Source organism: Eufriesea mexicana, unplaced genomic scaffold, assembly GCF_001483705.2.
Source record: "Eufriesea mexicana isolate 0111107269 unplaced genomic scaffold, ASM148370v2 scaffold221, whole genome shotgun sequence".
NCBI classification, from domain to species: domain Eukaryota; kingdom Metazoa; phylum Arthropoda; class Insecta; order Hymenoptera; family Apidae; genus Eufriesea; species Eufriesea mexicana.
In genome coordinates this window covers 319040-336926 of record NW_016908377.1, presented here as the reverse complement: position 1 = coordinate 336926, position 17887 = coordinate 319040, and the positions used below count along the sequence as shown (strand labels likewise).

Here is a 17887-nt window from a genome sequence, read left to right as displayed (position 1 = left end):
TTTGAGAGTGCATAAATAGGAATTAGTAACATTTTGGCTCTTAATTTGCATTACATGCCGAAGAAAATGATTAGAATATGTAAAAAATATTTTTGGGAAACTGATCAAAGAATTTAATTATACTTCAGAGTAATTGAGAAATTTTGATTAAGGTTCCTTATGACTAATGCATTGATTAATTTTTGAAATAAATTATGGATGTATTTTTGGATATATGAAAGAATTAAATGATGGAATCATACTCTGTAAACACTATAATATGATCCCAAAGATTTCTTCATCACATACTCTTTGGTCAAAAGAAAATTTACTATAAAAGAAAAATACCAACATGTTCAAAAATTTACTGTTTATAGAGGTATCTAATTAGTAAAGAAGAAATGAAGAAGTATCAAATTATCTGAAAAAAATTAGATAATCGATGTTAAAATAACCAGCTAACTAATATTGACAAGTATCAGAAGATTTAGGAAAAACAACTATCCCAAAAGAAAACGAAATCCATATATTTTATTAAAATAATATCGAATTTCAAAAGAATCCTTTAACTTTAAAAAAGAAAAAAAGACAGAACTAATAACATACTAAAAATCAGAAAACAATGAATAACATTGTAATCGAGAGTTCAAAGTTTTCGATATATAGTAAAAAATTTTCCCCTCAAAAAACCGTTCCCGAGATGCTCATTGTCAGGTCCCAAGCTGCACACATGTAACCCCAAATCGCATGGCGTTAAAGAGGGTTAATTAACCGCGACCCCCATCTTCGCTCCGCTGCGCTCAGGAACGGACTCATCCGGGTCCGAAACGAGGAACTGCTCGATTGTCCATGCATTATTCCACGCACCGACGCTAACCACCGCGGCGCGGTGCAATATCTTCGCCGGCTGACGGCCGCAAAAACCCGGCGGGGTGGGGAGGACTCGTGTTGATTTAACCTTGACACGAGCCGCGCCAAAAATCAAGCGCGCCGTGGATCGTTAAAAGACAGGCGGTGGGGCGGTAGGCGTGCAGTGGGTGGGGGTTGCTCGGCGCCAGTGGTGGGGGCGATTCGAAACGAAATTCAGCCGTGGGATAAAAAATTCTTGCGGCAGGTGCGCGGCGCGCTGCGCAACGAGACGGATCGATCGATCGGATTAATTGTCCCCGTTTGTTTCAGCGTGGCCATGTCTCGTCCGGAACCGGCCACCGAGGTCGGATGGCCCACTCGAACGCGCTCGTGTAAGTTTTGTAAGAAGCAAAACTGAATAAAAAAATTCTGCGAACATAATATCGAAGAATAGTAAGATGATTAAAATTAATTGTTATCAATTATTTACTTGTCATGGCGGGAAACGTAAGTGATTTTCATAATTATTCATCTCTGACAATTGCAGTAATGAGAATTTTTTAATTACTATTTTGTACTTTTACAAGGAAGATCATGTTTGATGAAGATTTTATAGGGTTATAGAATATGTAAGAATAGTTATATTTACTATAATAATTGAAATATATATGTAAAACTGGAATGTTTAGGATCACATGGATATGGTTCACGTAGTAAGAAGAAAACTCCAAGATTATGCTATTAAAATTGGAAAATAATTCAATATATGACATGTACGATGTTTATAATACGCTTATCGTAGATACGGGCCGTGGTGGCGCTAGTGAGTTAGCGCAGCATCGTCTTAAGTAACAGTCATAGGCAGCGTAAGACGAATCAACGTTAAATTGGACCTCCATATCTTTCAATAACTAACGTCCTGGCATCTGGCAGTCACACTAAAAAATATACATATACATTCAAAGCTGATCTTCCTTCTAAAAACGTAAAATCAGTAATCTTCGAGTTCTCCTTATTACAGCTGCAAGGAACACAGTCGGAGAGAATTTTAAAAATTGTTTACGCTAACCATGACAAGTAAACGATTAGCCATCTCAATTTCAATCATCCTAACTTTACACGATGTTAACTTTCGTCGCGCGTTCAGTTTTACCCCTCGCTGTACACGAGTTCCTCGCGCCAGTTCCAGGCGTGAACGCGGGATTAATAATTCGAACGGGATAACACGCCAGTTATGTATCGATGGGAATGGAGGTAGAACGGCCGCGGATCTGGGTGCATGCGTGCGCCCTCGCCTGGTAGAATTTCAAGAGTTCCGCGCATCGGTAACCTGACCCGTACCGAGATCCATATAACCTGTGTTTGTGTCAAGGCGAAAGGGGCCAACACTCTCGGCTGACCTACATCGGCCGATCACACTCCTACCACTGGCTTCGGCTACGTTCCCACCTGCACCCTTCCGCGATCACCCTGCAGCCCTGGATTATAGTTTTTCCCCATGGCTGCCAGCCGTTCCCGCGGAACGCTCGTGGTTCGTCCTTTTGGACGGTCGTTAGGGTGTCGGGTAATTAAGTGACAGGATGAGGAAGTTGTTCGAGAGGACTGGGGTGGTTGGAACAGGTAATTTGGAAGTGGAAGACAAAGGAGAAACGTGGGTTTAGCGAAGACAAGGTTTGGGGAGGATGTTGGGGTAGGATAGTGTTATCTCTTGGAGAGGATTGTTCGTGACCAGCGTATGAAGTTCTGGCTTCGTTTGACATCTCAAGATGGCAATCATCAGTCAAGGACGACTTACTTGAACTGGATATAATTGTCCTGACACTTCTGGTATTCGAATATTTGCAATAAATTTGGGATTATATTGAAAATGAGTATATCGAGAAGAGGGGTTAATTTTTAGATTACTTTAGAGGGGTTAACATTAATTTTATTCCTCGAAGATGATCGAAGAAGCTTGATACAATAATTGAATATTTGCAATAAATTTGGGACTATATTGAAAATGAATCTATCAAAAAGAGGGGTTAATTTTTATATTGCTTTAAATGGGTTAATTTTTATATTACTTTGAAGGGGTTAATTTTTATTTTATTTCTCGAAGATGATCGAGGAAGCTTGATACAATAATTGAATATTTGCAATAAATTTGGGACTATATTAAAAATGAATATATCAAAAGGAGGGGTTAATTTTTATATTACTTTAAATGGGTTAATTTTTATATTACTTTGAAGGGGTTAATTTTTAGGTACAATAATTTGTATTACTACTATTGATATTTTTTACAATTTTGTAGCTTTCTTGGTCGATTGTAAATATGGTTTCAGTATTGAAGCTTGTGTATCGTGATTAACGGATATATTGAAAGAGATAGGTACCTAGGAGAGATTTATTTTTCCTTTATTCTTCGAGGACGTTGGAATCACTATTGGACAACGATAGCAGAGAAATTAGAGAGCAGAAAGTTAATGGAATAATATTTTTGCATTAACGAAAGGAATATTCTTGGGAAAAGTAAACATGAAATCCAAGATACCCAGAAGAATCTTTAACATCGATGTATCGTTAATTAATCACGGTATAAATATGGACGGGTGTGGTAAATTTATTATAAAAATTTGAAATTAAAATTAGGATGCCTTCGCAACTCGTAACAAAGAGAAACATGCCACGAGCAATTTCGGTTCACGAGGAATTACTGTTTTGCTTCGGGATACCGTGGCCAACGAGGGGTATATTTCTGCTGAAACATAATTAAGCCAGCCTCGTTCATGGCTGCCGTTAACTCTTTATAAAAGAATCGTAAGAGGGGCCAAAATGAACTTTTTATCACATCTCCCAGCCATGCAAATAATCTCCCTCGACATTAATTTGTTGGACAGAGCATTATGTACATACCCAACAACTCTCGCTCATCACGTTCCACAAACATTACCCTCGTTCCCAACTACCAGACCGCAACAAACTTCCAGCGGGAATTGAAAAATAATTAGAAAACAAAACTCGAGCGGAAAACACGTTTATCTCTAACAAAGACCTTCGAAACATATACATTTCTGAAAACAAGCAGACGAGATCCTTGATCATTCAAACTCCCTAGTCCAATACGATTCGTCATCGATTTCATTCACAGATACCTCAATCTGCTTTCAAAATTTCTTCTACTAAAATCTCAATAACATAACAATATCTTTATGATTACAAATTAATGATATTACGATAGCCTAATGTTTTGTCAGAAATTTGATAATATTTGTAATCGATCAATCAGCTGTTTCTATACTTGGAATAAAACATCGATAATTACAGGGAATTTTCGAAAAAGAAATTTGGAAATAAGTTTGGAAGTAAATTTGCAATAAAATTTGGAAGGTGAAGGAATTAGGGGTGCAAAGGGTTCAAGACGACGTAGGAATAAAACATCGACAATAATAGGGAATTTTTGAGAAAGAAATTTAGAAATAAATTTGGAAAGTGAAGGAATTAGGGGTGCAAAGGGTTCAAGACGACGTAGGAATAAAACATCCACAATAATAGGGAATTTCCTACCAAGAAATTTGGAAATAAATTTGGAATAAAGTTTGGAAGGTGAAGGAATTAGGGGTGCAAAGGCGGCGTGGATTCTATTTCTATGTAAAGGGTGGCTCTATATCCACCCTTCCGTCGTCTGTAATCGAATTATGGGAAGGGGCCTCATGCACGAATCTGTCCCCCTAACCAAGAGAGAACGAGGATGAACGATTCGAAATGGGTGGTTTCGCATAGGGGTGTTCGCGTGTTGCGTGCAGAAGGAAATTGCAGACCGTTCCGTGGGATATGCACAGGGTCGTGCGTCGACAGACCGACATCCGTGGACACGGGAGTGTTGGCACCGTTTCTACAGGTGTATTAACTGGGTCAGCGTTCCAGTTGTTGGGGGTGGCATGGGTCGCGACGGGGGTGGCGTGGTCACCGGGACGAGTTCACCTGAGGACTGTGCCGCTCGGTGGCCGGCGTATATAACGTTTTTCGATCGAACGAACATCTTCTTGAAAGGCATCCGCCGTTATATCGGCCATCAATTTCCAACAGACCTATAAAGGTGCTCGGTAAGCGTTGAAATTTTCAAGAAAACCAACCGTTCTGTATAAGAAACAAGGTCGTTCTTCCTTTCCTTCTTGCGCCTTTAACTCGTGAACTGGTGAAGAGGAACGGTTTCTTCGAAGCTCTGTTTTGGAACACAGAGTCCTGAGTATTGGAAACATCTTAGCTATTTACAAGTCAAAATGATTGACTCCCATTTTCGAATTATTTTCGATGTTCGATATTTCGTATTTAAAATGTATCTTGGTCGAGTCAGTACGATAATAATTTTCAGTAACTCGTGGAAAATTACTTGTGTACATAGCTTCATTTAAAAATAAGGTACGACGATTTAATTATTCTCGTCCATTTTCTTTTCTCTTTCTTTATTTCTTGCTTGACAGGATATTTGGAAGGGTTAATTAGAATCGTAAAATATAAAAATAACGTAAAATAATTGTAAAACACATTTGTGTTAACACAAACTAGACAAACCACTTCCAGAGAATTCCAAGAAGCTCAGACGACTGCGAACAACTCTGCAGCCCCAATTCTGGATCTGTCAAACTGTCAAGTCTAACCCAGACCTAACTCAAACACGCGGAGAATCGGTCTAATGAATAATAGATCTACAGAAAGCATTACGCTGTTGCAGTAAAAATTCTCGATGATTGGAGATTTATTGGACACTCGATGAACGTGGCGAAATCACGAAACAGGCAGCCTCTCTTTGGCGACGATTACACTGTCGGGAATCGGGCTTTTTCGAGGCTGCAGCATTGAATCCCGGAAAACGGCCTCTCGTCCGCGCTCGCGTGTAATTAAAAAAGGCGACGAGCCGGCATGTATCTCGAATCTCCATTAAAGCGGATTAATTAAATTATCCGCGAGCAGAGAACGCGACAGGGAAATTACGACATATTATTCGCAGTCAGTGTTCGATTGGTGGCGCAGCTGCCTTAAGAGATCCTTGCGAGCAGAGAAGAGGGATGATAGAGGAGGAGAGGGAGAAGGAGAGGTTCTTGAATCCTGGTGGAGGCGAGGAGGACACCAGGCAGGTAACCCGCGATGAACGAAGTAAAACTGGCAGACAGAGACATGGCCCAGTTCGGACTTGGCCCGTCCAAGGTCGTGCCCCGCGAAAAGATAATTACGTATTTAGGTCAGACAGACGGATATCTGCACGGTTCGGCCATGATACAGATAGTAGGCAGAAGCAGGCATACACCGCATGTATCATTCGCCTATTAATTCTGATACCGTGAATATTTTGCTACAATCTCGGAGCACGCGCCACCTATGCGATAAGACGAGCCTGGCCCGGTAATCGAAGTCGAGATTTACGCTAGTTATCCGCAATTAGCGGTAAAATTTGGTATCGAACGATTCTGCGAACAAAAATGAATCGAAAATGTGGAATAAAGATTTCTCGTACGAGGCTCCGTTATGGAAATAATCGAAATTAAAGATTTGCTGGGTGGACACGTCGGAGATTCAACTGTACCGAGTGTTAATAAACTCGTGGTGGAGGGGGTAACAGAAAGGATGATAAATCGATGCGGAGGAACTCAATAATGAGTAAATGGATTGACTTTTTAGCACATCTAACAGGTTTAAATATGGACAATAATTTTTCTATAGTCCATGCAAGCTTTGCAACTGCGCGCCCACCCAAGACATCTTCATGTTCGGTTTTATCGAGAACGAAGGCTCCTGTCAAAAAATTTTATTCCACACTTTCGATTTGTTTTTTCACGTAGAATCATTTGACATGGCGTTTGGCTAAGATTTTGTATATACAAGGACCTTAATGCACCGGGGGTTGTAAAAATATCGTTGAAGGACTTCGTGCATGAATCCAATGATCGTATGAGAAGGTAATAAAGTGATAGCGAGAATTGTTTGACAGGTTCCTTTCAGTTTATAACCATAATTACGACCAGAGAAGAAAATTTTGTTGTAAACGTTGGATTGTCGAGAACTAATAATTATCCAAAATTAATAATCACGTTTGCAAGTGCTTAACAATTATTCCTATTGTTAGTCTCTTCTGACATATTAATACAATGCAAATCATTGTATTTAACGAACAAGATGTATCCAAATACAAATTCTGAGATATCAAAACACCATAATTGTTCCCCTACAACTCTGTCAGCGACCCAACTTGAACAAACGGAACAAAGATGCTACTTAAGCTCTTTCAAAGCAATCGTTATTGCCTCTACTCTATTTCAACAGCTTTTCCATCCTGAAACTTTAAACCTCGTCTCTTTTCCCAGCAGAAGAACAATTCCATGGGAAGCCTGAGAAATTAAGTCGCAGCGAGAAACTTCATTTCCGGCAGGAGCAGGAGCATTGCATAGACTGTAATCACGAACCGTATTCGCAAGTTTGAATTCCTCTTTTTCGAATCACAATGCAATTTCCCGTCAGCTCCGATCGGTCGTCGCGCTGGCGTTCAAGGTCGTTCGTTTCGAGGTACCACCTCGTTGCACGAGCTAGATCACCCGGGAACCGGGAAAATCTACGGAACCTCTTTCAGCAGAATTTCCATCGATTTCGACTGGACAACTTGACGGCTTTCGCGGAAACTTGAGCGGTTGCCCCGAGCTCGAGTCTCGATTGCACCGTTCCAGCCGCCATTGTTCGGGAATTCGCGCGGAAAGCGCGGAGCATTTGGTCAAGGACGCTTATAAATCCGCTCCAGCCGCCACGCGAAACGCCGTCAATAAACTAAATTTTAGCGTTCGCTGACAACAGACGAGTCTGTTTCTCCTGCTCCTCTGTAATTGTTCAAGTGCTGCCACGGGCTCTTTCTTACTTTTTTTTGCGTTTTATGTTGGTAACAGGTAGTCGTGACCTTAAGCTTTGAACTAGTTAAGAGATTAAATAGAATTGTTTGCTTGTACACGTTTCAATGTGTCTGTGTTAGGGACTGGAAATCTTGAATAGCCTATTTTGATCGTATTTTGAGGTTATGGTAACTTTGCAACATTTCTGTTTTGCCGAAATAGGAATACAATAATTATTGATTTTAGTCTCGTATATTTGGATTCGACGAGGAGGTTAGGTTGAAAGTTTTGGTTCGTGTATTAATGTTGAATTTTGAGGTTATGCTATCTTTACTATATTTTCGTTCCATAAAAGTTGTTCGTGTGTTATGCTTACGATTATGATAATTCGCGAGGTTTATTATTAATCTTAGTTTTATATGTTAGGTTACACATCTTGATTGGTATACTTGTCTTGCATCCTAAAGTTGTAACTTTATAATACGTTCCGTTAAAGTAATATAGAAGGTAATACCATATACTCAGGATTACAATTATTTTATTGATTTATTATCAATCTTAATTTTAAGCGTTTGGGTTCTATGAAGAGGTTAGGTTGGAAATCTTGTTTTATATTTTGAGGTTATTTTTACTCTACGATAATCCGTTTTATGAAAATCAGTCCTCAGTTGTACCAAGAACTTAGCACAACAGATTTTAACCTGCCTGAATTTTTATTACCCGATTAATCTGCTCAAGTATATTATTATGTTCATCTACGTGAACATTCAGTCTTTTAAAAATTGAAATTATTATAAGTGAAATAAAAGAACAACAATAAAAAATAGCTCGTCAAATATCATCGATTATAGCAATTTATTCTACTTCATAATCACTGCTGTGAAATCATTCTCAACTTAAAAAATATTCGTCCTCGAAGAGGTTAAGTAGATCCTTAATCTAACAACCTAATACTTTTTACCCACCATAAAATACCATAAAACGATCTCTACAATCCGTCTTCAATCTACCAAAAGCCGAGAATCCAACGCGAACCCTAACATAACCTCTATCGCTATATCCGCAATACACGTGCAGAAAAAGGAAGCCCACTTATCGTCTAGAGCAAACTTGGTCTCCGTCGTAGTTGCTGCCAGGTCTTTAGCCTTTTGCACGAACCACGGAACACAGAGCCGATGATCGATACCCTAAACGTTCCACTTCAATCTCTTTGCGCTCAGCCTGTGAACGTTACGTAACGCGTGGACGATTGCTCTCGACCGAGCCACTTCTCAGCCCCTATCCATCAACAGGGGCGGCCAGTCCCGTCCCGAGGCAAAGTTTCGTCCCGTTTATTAAGAATGTAAGCGGGCGAGTTATTATCAGGCCGGGAAAAGTTGATCGTCCTCGTTCCACGTTAATAACGGCGGAGTTTAGAAACGAGCAACGCGATGGAAGTCGGATGAGGCAGGGGGAGTTATTAAAAGAGCCCGGCCTGGGACACTTACCCTGATTCAAACAGAATCGTCCGTCCTACTGCCGCTTCCAAGTAATCTGCTAAAGGCAAAGAGCACACCTTCGATCGGTCTACTTCCAGCTAGTTGGCCGTTACGTGAAGCCCCGCGGTTACGTAACAGAGCGATTAGCTTATAGCCGGCCGACGACCGGCTGTAACAACCAGCCAGTTACCCCTTTGAAACCTAGCCCTGTTATCAGCCACCGGTGTTTGTGTCTTGTATCGAGCGGCCTACGAGAGAGACCTCGATACACCGATATCGAAAGATCGATGGCATTTCCGTTTTGTGCATCCCTCGGGACCACATAGCTCTTCCTCCACCACCACCATCACCGGTTGCCATCGTGCTCGAAGGCAGTCCGTGCTTCGAAGAGGGTAGAGGCCAGTGGGACACACACCACACCTGTACAGCACCGGTATTCGGGTCATGCATCTCGGCCACTTAGACTAGGTCACTACCTCCCTCGTTCGTCCCGACTCATCCCTCTGACCCCACCTCACCTTCTCCTTCCTCTCCCGCTCTGCAGCCCTGTTATCCTCCTTCCTTTATTCCACCCGTTTCCCTTCGAAATATTTCATTCTTCTCCTCCTTTCTTCGTCTTCGTCCTCCTCATAACCGATCGGCGAACAAAAGCAGACTCGCTCGTCGAGAGCAACGATTCCAATCGATTCTGGGTTGCCCGTTCGAGTGACTCTCCTCGATGCAGTCTCGTGCGTGCAGTCTCTGGGACGCGTAACCCTGGACGAGGGAAAAGGACATCGCGACTCTTGATCCGACATTGAACGTGTTTCTGCCGTGAACGTTAGAGTCCGAGGATCGATCGGTAGGTATGCTAACGAAGAGCTTGGTTCCTTTAATGTTACCGTGTCGCCAGGACAAAGAGGAGCCGAGAGGGACCTGTTATCTATGCTTGCAAATGTCGCGGTATTATTTTTAAGAGTCGACGGGAGCTTCGTAATCGGATTACGATCGGGAGCAACTCGGCTACTGGACGTTGCATAAATTAGCGTTTTAGGGGTAGCTTGACCTAATTAATAAATTTCTCGTCAATTTGCCGCGGTATGCTCTGATCGGTTATGTAAGATGTTTAGTGACGATGGAAATGTGCTACGTGGGGACAGGGGTTGCGGATGAAGCAGTCGATTAGTGGTCGCAGGAACTGGTGTCTTTGATGTACCATAAGTCGACTTGGTTCGGAAGGTAATCAATTTTAGCAGGAAAATCGTTGGGTAATCTATGTACTATGTAGCCTAAGTGTATACAGCATAAGTGTACAAAATAACCCATAATATAACCTAAAATTGTAAAGATAATCGTAAATAGAACCGATGAGATTTTACCTCTTTGCACTCGATGAATTTTTAGCCAAAGAAGAATAGAAGTTCAAAGATTTTCTGTTACAAGGTTGACGATATTCGTTTGAACAGGAATAAGAAATCGTATGATAATTAACACATAGAATTATTTTGAAATTTGACATATTTATGAATATCGTGCTTCGAAATTTTATTAAATAGTGACTGAAGGGGACCTCTCGGGCGAAAAGGGTTAAAATAGAAATTTTATTCTCACTTTACACGTGAGAATAAGAATTTCGGTTTACGAGAATAAGAATTTTTGGTTTAAATAAGAATTTAGTTTAATTTAATGATCAGTCTTTGCATATCTTTGAAAATCGTTTTCTATGGGGAGGAAAGAATTGTCATCAGGGTCTTCCTAGAAATGTGATATCTCAAGTGGGCAGCCATATTAAGTTCGCCATCTGTATAATATGATCAGTGCTACGAGTAACGTTATACTGGAAGTATATCTAAAGTATATCTAAAGATGGATGAAGCGAAACAAATAACTGGAAGTATAGTGTAAGAAGCTTAGGACCTTCTGTGCTTCTTCGTTTCATAAAAGGAAAAGAAATAATGCATATTGAAGATTAATATTTCTTATGCACTGCAACATTGAAAAGAAAGAGGAATTTGAAAATTTGAAAAGAGAAATTTCCCATAAATTATTGTACTTCATATACTGTCTAAAATCAATGAGTGTTGGTAACAGAAGTAAAGGCAAATTTGGTATATCCATATTCAAATATTAAAATTTAATATAGTTTCCCAGATGTACTTCCAAGTATCCAAATTTGATATACTCTGATTTTAGAAGGATCTTAAAATTTGCCACTTCATATACTTATATTCTATATATTTCTCTAATTTAAATTTAATAAATCTTTTAAAATTTGTTATATGATACATTTCTATGGGCTATACCCATTAATCACTCTTTACTAATTAAATTTGACAAATATTCTAATATTTGACATATTTGTACATACTATATATTTACTCAATTTAAATTTTAAAAATGTTCCAGTTTGTAATAAATATTTGAATATACTCCATCAAAGTAGTACATATATCCAATCGATATTTGAAACAATAAAGGAAAGATGACAAAATTCATAATACCGCGGGAGAACCTAAGCTAACAATATCCCAATACCGAATATTTCAGTCACAAAAAGGGCGAAAAATTCCTGCAGGCGATGGAATGTATGGAAAGCGAAGGAACAAAGGCTGGGAAGGAGGTCTCGCAGGAACGATGCGGCCGCTTCCGGTGCAACGACGCACCTGGAAAAGAGGGGTTGCACGCTGGCGGCGCGAGACCTTGAAGGTACTAGAAACCGGGGCAGTGTCCCGAAGAGAGATCCGCGCAGGCGCAGAGCGTGGACCGTGCACGCCGTGAGGCGAAGCCAGGTTGGCCTAGATCGGGGCTGGTGCGCCGCTAAACTCGGCGTTCACACCCGGCGAATCTAGAACAGAGGCCGACTGCTTCGATTCCCTCGAGTGGGCTCGTTCGTTACACGCGCGACGTTTTCTATAAATCCCTATCAACGCTAGGGTGGAAGAATTCGCTACATAGGGACCTACCTTAGCCCTTCATTGTCCCTCGTTGTTTCCAATTTTTTGAATCTAAGAATTTTGACCAGACGATGATCTTCGAATTAGAGAAGCGTTAGAAAGGTCGATTTGGATTAGGTTCGTTCCTTATAGGTATCTCATTTTCTGTAAATCCCTGTCAATGCTGGACTGGAAGCCATTCGCTAGATAGAGACCTGCCTTAGGCCTTCATTGTCCTTCGTTATTTACAATATTTTGGATCCGAGAATTTTGACAAGATGATGATCTTTGAATTAGAGAAATGTTAGAAAGGTCATTCCCTCGTTGTTTCCAATTTTTTGAATCTAAGAATTTTGACCAGACGATGATCTTCGAATTAGAAAAGCGTTAGAAAGGTCGATTTGGATTAGGTTCGTTCCTTATAGGGATCTCATTTTCTGTAAATCCCTGTCAATGCTGGACTGGAAGCATTCGCTATATAGGGACCTGCCTTAGGCCTTCATTGTCCTTCGTTATTTACAATATTTTGGATCCGAGAATTTTGATAAGATGATGATCTTTGGATCAGAGAAATGTTAGAAATATCGATTTAAATTAGATTTAGGTTAGATCCGTTCGTTACACTCGCAATATGCTCTCCAAATCCCTATCAAGGCTGTGATGGAAGCATTCTACGCTTAGAGAACTCGATTGTCCTTGCCCCTCCATTGTCCTTCGTTGCTTCCAAATTTCTAGATCCGAGACAAGATATTTTGACAAGATGTTGATCATCGGATGAGAGAAGTATTGGAAAAGTAGGTGTTTTATTTCGAAGATCTCGCATAGGGTAGACCTGGTTAGAAGTAGGTTCAACTGTAGGGGTTGAAGGTTTTTCTGGGAGACGAAGGACGTGTTTGCAAAGGAGGTTCCTGGGTACTTGAATGGAGGTGATTTTGATTGAAAGAGTTTTAATGGGAAATATAGAATAAAGTTCTCTTTCAAAGAGACTAAGGGAAATTGATTTCGAAGAATCGGGGCAGGGTGAGGTGCTTGATTAGAATTTCATTCCTGGGATCCTGGCAGTGGATCAGGATGGATAGAATGCACGAAGATAATTTGTTTATTGATAGGAACAGTAGTTTTTACTTTTAATTTCAAAATTTTTTTTTCTTTATGAATGTGATGGAGCTTTAAATTAATCAAACGATAGAATCATTTATTATTGATTTTTAGGGAAATAAAGGTGTCAGTTAAGTTGAAAATTTCTTGCCATGTAAGCTTTTTTTATTTTTCTATTTCTTTTCGTGAATAAATAAATAAATTTTATAAATTTCAAATAGCTGTACAGGGTGTCTCTATAATTCTGGTCATTCGAATTATTTTGCTTAAATGAAATATCATTTGATTAATTGTTATAATTTAGAACGATTCGTGAATGAACGAAAACAATAAACAAACGCTTTAATTCGTGCAAATAAAAATTTCTCTTCTTCGCAATCTTTTTGCACTGCTTTACCTTTTCACCTGCAAAATTTATTGCATTTCCAACGAGCACGTGTACGACACTGGGATTAATAAGAAAGTCGAGATCCGCGTTTTAACTTTTTTATTAACATTCCTTTGAGAACTCCGAGGTGCAGCACACACCTCGATTAAAATTTTCACTGATTCAGATAATCACTTTTTAACAAAGAAACGAATAATAACCTCCGTGTTAATGAGAAAGTAAAAATGGCGAAGGATTTATTAATAATAGAACAAGGTAAACTGAAAGCTACGAATATTTTAAAACGACCATTAAATTTTTACAACTTCCAGACATCCTTTTAAACTCCAACAATATTATTTAGCAACAACATAATTCAAATATTCCTAAATTATTTCATCCGTTATTATTACCATCCAAGAAACTATACTTTTATTTCAAAAAATTTACTAACATCTACAAATTAGTGGAACACTCGATCATTTAATATTTCAATTACCAAAATTTCGAAATTTTAATTGTGACACGTATTATCATAATTCAATCGTGTCAAGGTGAATCATTTCATTAAATTTAATTATTTTCTCATTAATTGTCACGATTCGCAACGTTGAGGTGAAAAGAAGTTTACGATTTTGAAATATGAGATCAAAGAGAAGTTGAAAAATAGAAAGCATTTTGAGTCATGAATAATATACGATCACATATCAAAGGTGGAGGGATAAATGTCCGTAAGGAGTCAACATGTGTGCAACTGATACGTCTTCTTCCGGTATTGTCAGAGAATTGTCTATGGCAGGTCGATAAATATTATCGCCCAGTTTTCATTCAACGCGCCAGGCGGTCGATTTTTACGAGCTTTGGAATTTCGATAAAGCTCGGCGTTACCTCGACTCCCCTCTAATATTTTCTGCTTTCCACCCTTCTTTCATTGGGACTTTTATCGGGCTAAAACGGACGACAGTAAAGCGGGGTGGTAATAATAGGGGATGGCTCGATATAATTCACGAACAGCGGAAATGGTTGTCATTAAACATCGATGCACATGCTTCATGTACTGGATGGACTTTTCTTATTAAAATTAAATTTTGTGGACATACCTGAAGTTTCTAAAAATGATAACTTTGCTCATAATAATGGGGTTGCTAGTAATAAGTTACCTGGACCACCCTGTATATTTAGCACCTGTATTTAGATATAAAGAATACATGAAAGAATGCAAAATATATGAAATAAAAATGCGAAAGAAAATTTCGAATTTCGAAATTACGATAACGAGCTCAATTTTATTACGTGTATATATACAGGGTGGTCCATGACTAATAGTACAAATGGTATCACGAAGATTCTCTGGCTCAAGGTAAGAGGAGAATTAAGAATAACGAAGTTACGTGCATCGCTTTATATACCAGGGGTTCTCAATCTTTCATAACTTGTGGCACCATTCGAAATATTATGGCTATTTTTCCCTAGATTTTCCATATCTCCCAAAAATTTGAACTCGTGAAAAGTTCACATAGATATTTGCATTGCATCTTTGTTTATTTATTTACATACACACAGCTATGAAATAAAATAAAATAAACATGACTCATTCAGAAAATTTATCGTCCTCCAATTTTTCCATTTGTTCGCATAATTTTATGTTAGGCTCTTTGCTAGATCACATAATTCCTGTTGAGGTACTATATACATAACTGATATATTTTTAACAAAATTCGAGATTCCATAAAAGATAATAATGCTTAAAGTTTCCATTAACGTAAATTAATAATAATGACTTAATTTATTATTCAAGACTCAAGCAGACCATAATCCTCACAAACGTTCTAATTCCGATGGAAATACTATAGTGTCCGTCCTCTGCACCACTTCCTCCTGCAATTACTTTCGCTTTATCGTGTCCACATTTTCTCGCTCGACCACAGTTGTAAATCGTCGGCACCCAGATACTATACCAACCATTAGAGTTCCCAATCGAAGATAGAACCTCGCGATAAGTCATACGAGAAAGTGGCAAAACAGGCACACATCTTAACTACATCGTCTCACACTTGCTCACTGGTGACACACGTACGTGTATTTCTTCGTTACACACACGCACGCTTGGTCTGTAATAGAATGCAAGTTTGACAGCAGTTGATGGATTAGTTTGCAGGAACAATGGCTTTTGTGCATCCGCTGTATAGAAATAAATCGCCCACGGCGGGTCAGACAAGTAGGAATCTTAATTTCTTCCTGGTCTCGAAACCTTGGAAGACTGGGGTATGCACGTTGGACGGAATAATCGTGCATTCGGATGAGACAGGCGATTCACCGTGAAAAACTCAGTGAGAACGATGGAGCACCTCGAGAGAAGCTGGGGCTATCAAAATGTCGTTGTTTCGAAAATGGCGGATGTTCTGGGGTAGAGAGAGGAGTTAAGTTCTTGGGGTGAGTTTATGATTAATGAGAAGGCTGGAGAAAATTTGGAGGACGATTTAGAGGTTAGTGTTTTTAAGCAGAGGGTTATACTTCATTTTCTCGTTCGTGATGATATAGGTTAAGTTAGGTTATGATGACAGGTTGCTGACAATTGTTTCTTCCGAATAGTTGAACTATTTAATGTTTATTGAATATGAACTAATTAATTGTCTATTTCCTAATCTTGGTATTGCCGTATAATCGTAACTTTAATTGTATGAGAGATTTTAATTAGAAAAGAAGACTCACAATATTATGGTTATAGTAATGGTTATAGTATTTATGTGATTGTAGTATTATGGTTATAGTATTTATGTAATTATAGTATTATAATTGTAGTATTTATGCTATTATAGTATTATAGTTACAGTATTTATTTAATTTTAGTATTATGGTTATAGTATTTATGTAATCATTTCATGAATTGTGTATAGAAAGTAGTTATTAGAAATTTGAAGTGTATTTAAAGAAACTTAATTAATTTAAAGGTTGTTGTGAAAATTTATTTCTGCATTTCTGACATATTTTTTTAATGTTAATACTGATACTTGATTTCTAGTACTTTTATCATTAGTACTAATGCTGATAACAATTTATGATACTGATATTTAATTTTTAATGTTCTTGGTACTGATATTAACTTTTTAACTTTAATACTAATTTTTATTATTGATACGAAATTAATACCTGGCAGTGAAGATAATAACAACCACGGCAATTAAGAATAAATTAGATTTTGATGGAATATTAATATTGTATTATAGTTAATAAATTTGTGAGAAGTGATTGAATTCCTTGGTAATTATGATAGAATACCCGAAGGTAATTAGAGAGCTATCAATGTTGGCAAAGAGGCTGTCGCGAAGTAACAGGTTGACTAATTCCACTTCCTTTTGTAAATTCTGTGTGGGTAGTGGCAATACGTGGATGGCTGATGCTAACTTGTTGCTGGATTTTGTCTTAATTAATGACTTCTCGTGTCACTTTCCTTGGAAGTGCAAGTTTAACAAGTGTATACAAAAGGAAACCTCGGGATAAGATTAATAATCACTCCTTACAGAATGTCTTAGAACAGTTGTTATACTGTATTTAGAAAAAGAAGGAAACTTAAGATTACAATGAAAATGTTTTAAAGTTAAATTTTGTATTCTATTTTTAATTGTAATTTTTCTAATCCTATTTGTAATTCTAATTATGCTAATTCCACTCTTAATTCTAATTTTCTCAATTCTACTATTAATTCTAATTCTTCTAATTTTATTTATAATTCTAATTTTGTTAATTTTATTTTTAATTCTAGTTTTCCTAAGTCTACTCTTAATTCTAATTCTTCCAATACTATTTCTAATTGCAATTTTCCTTATTCCGCTTTCAATTCCAATTTTTCTAACTCCATTTTTAATTCTAATTCTCCCAATTCTACTGTTAATCCTAATTTTTCTAATATTATTTTTAATTCTAATTTTTTAAATTCTATTTTCAATTCTAATTTACGTATCTCGGAAGACAAGAGAGATACCTTTTGTCAAACTGAGTGTACCTAACTGCTCACACACCGAAGATGCTGAAGAATGCGAAAATTTCCAAACCTCATTACATCGAGTATAGCTATTGCATAAGAATTTCTTGAGGAGAGACGCAGAATGGAGAAACGGGACGAGTAATGGTAATTCTTGCTTCGTTAAAGGGACGAAAGCTTATGAAGGGTAAGGAATAAGGACTAAATGAGACTCGTAGCGTGTAATAACGTTGGACGAGCTGTGAAAGAAATTTTCAAGGCAATATTCCGCTTTCGAGGGAAGCCAAGGCTTTTAAGTGGAACGTACTTTGGTAATATTTCCTTCTTCTTCCGGCTGATTAATGATTTCGCTGAAATTCCGTAAG

At 38.3% G+C, this 17887-nt stretch overlaps 1 protein-coding gene across 1 annotated transcript in view; it reads left to right on the top strand.

Moving 5' to 3' along the window:
• Nucleotides 1–17887, top strand: part of SIFR (SIFamide receptor) — a 110551-nt gene that overhangs the window by 35118 nt on the left and 57546 nt on the right. The gene's annotated exons all lie outside the window — the stretch shown is intronic.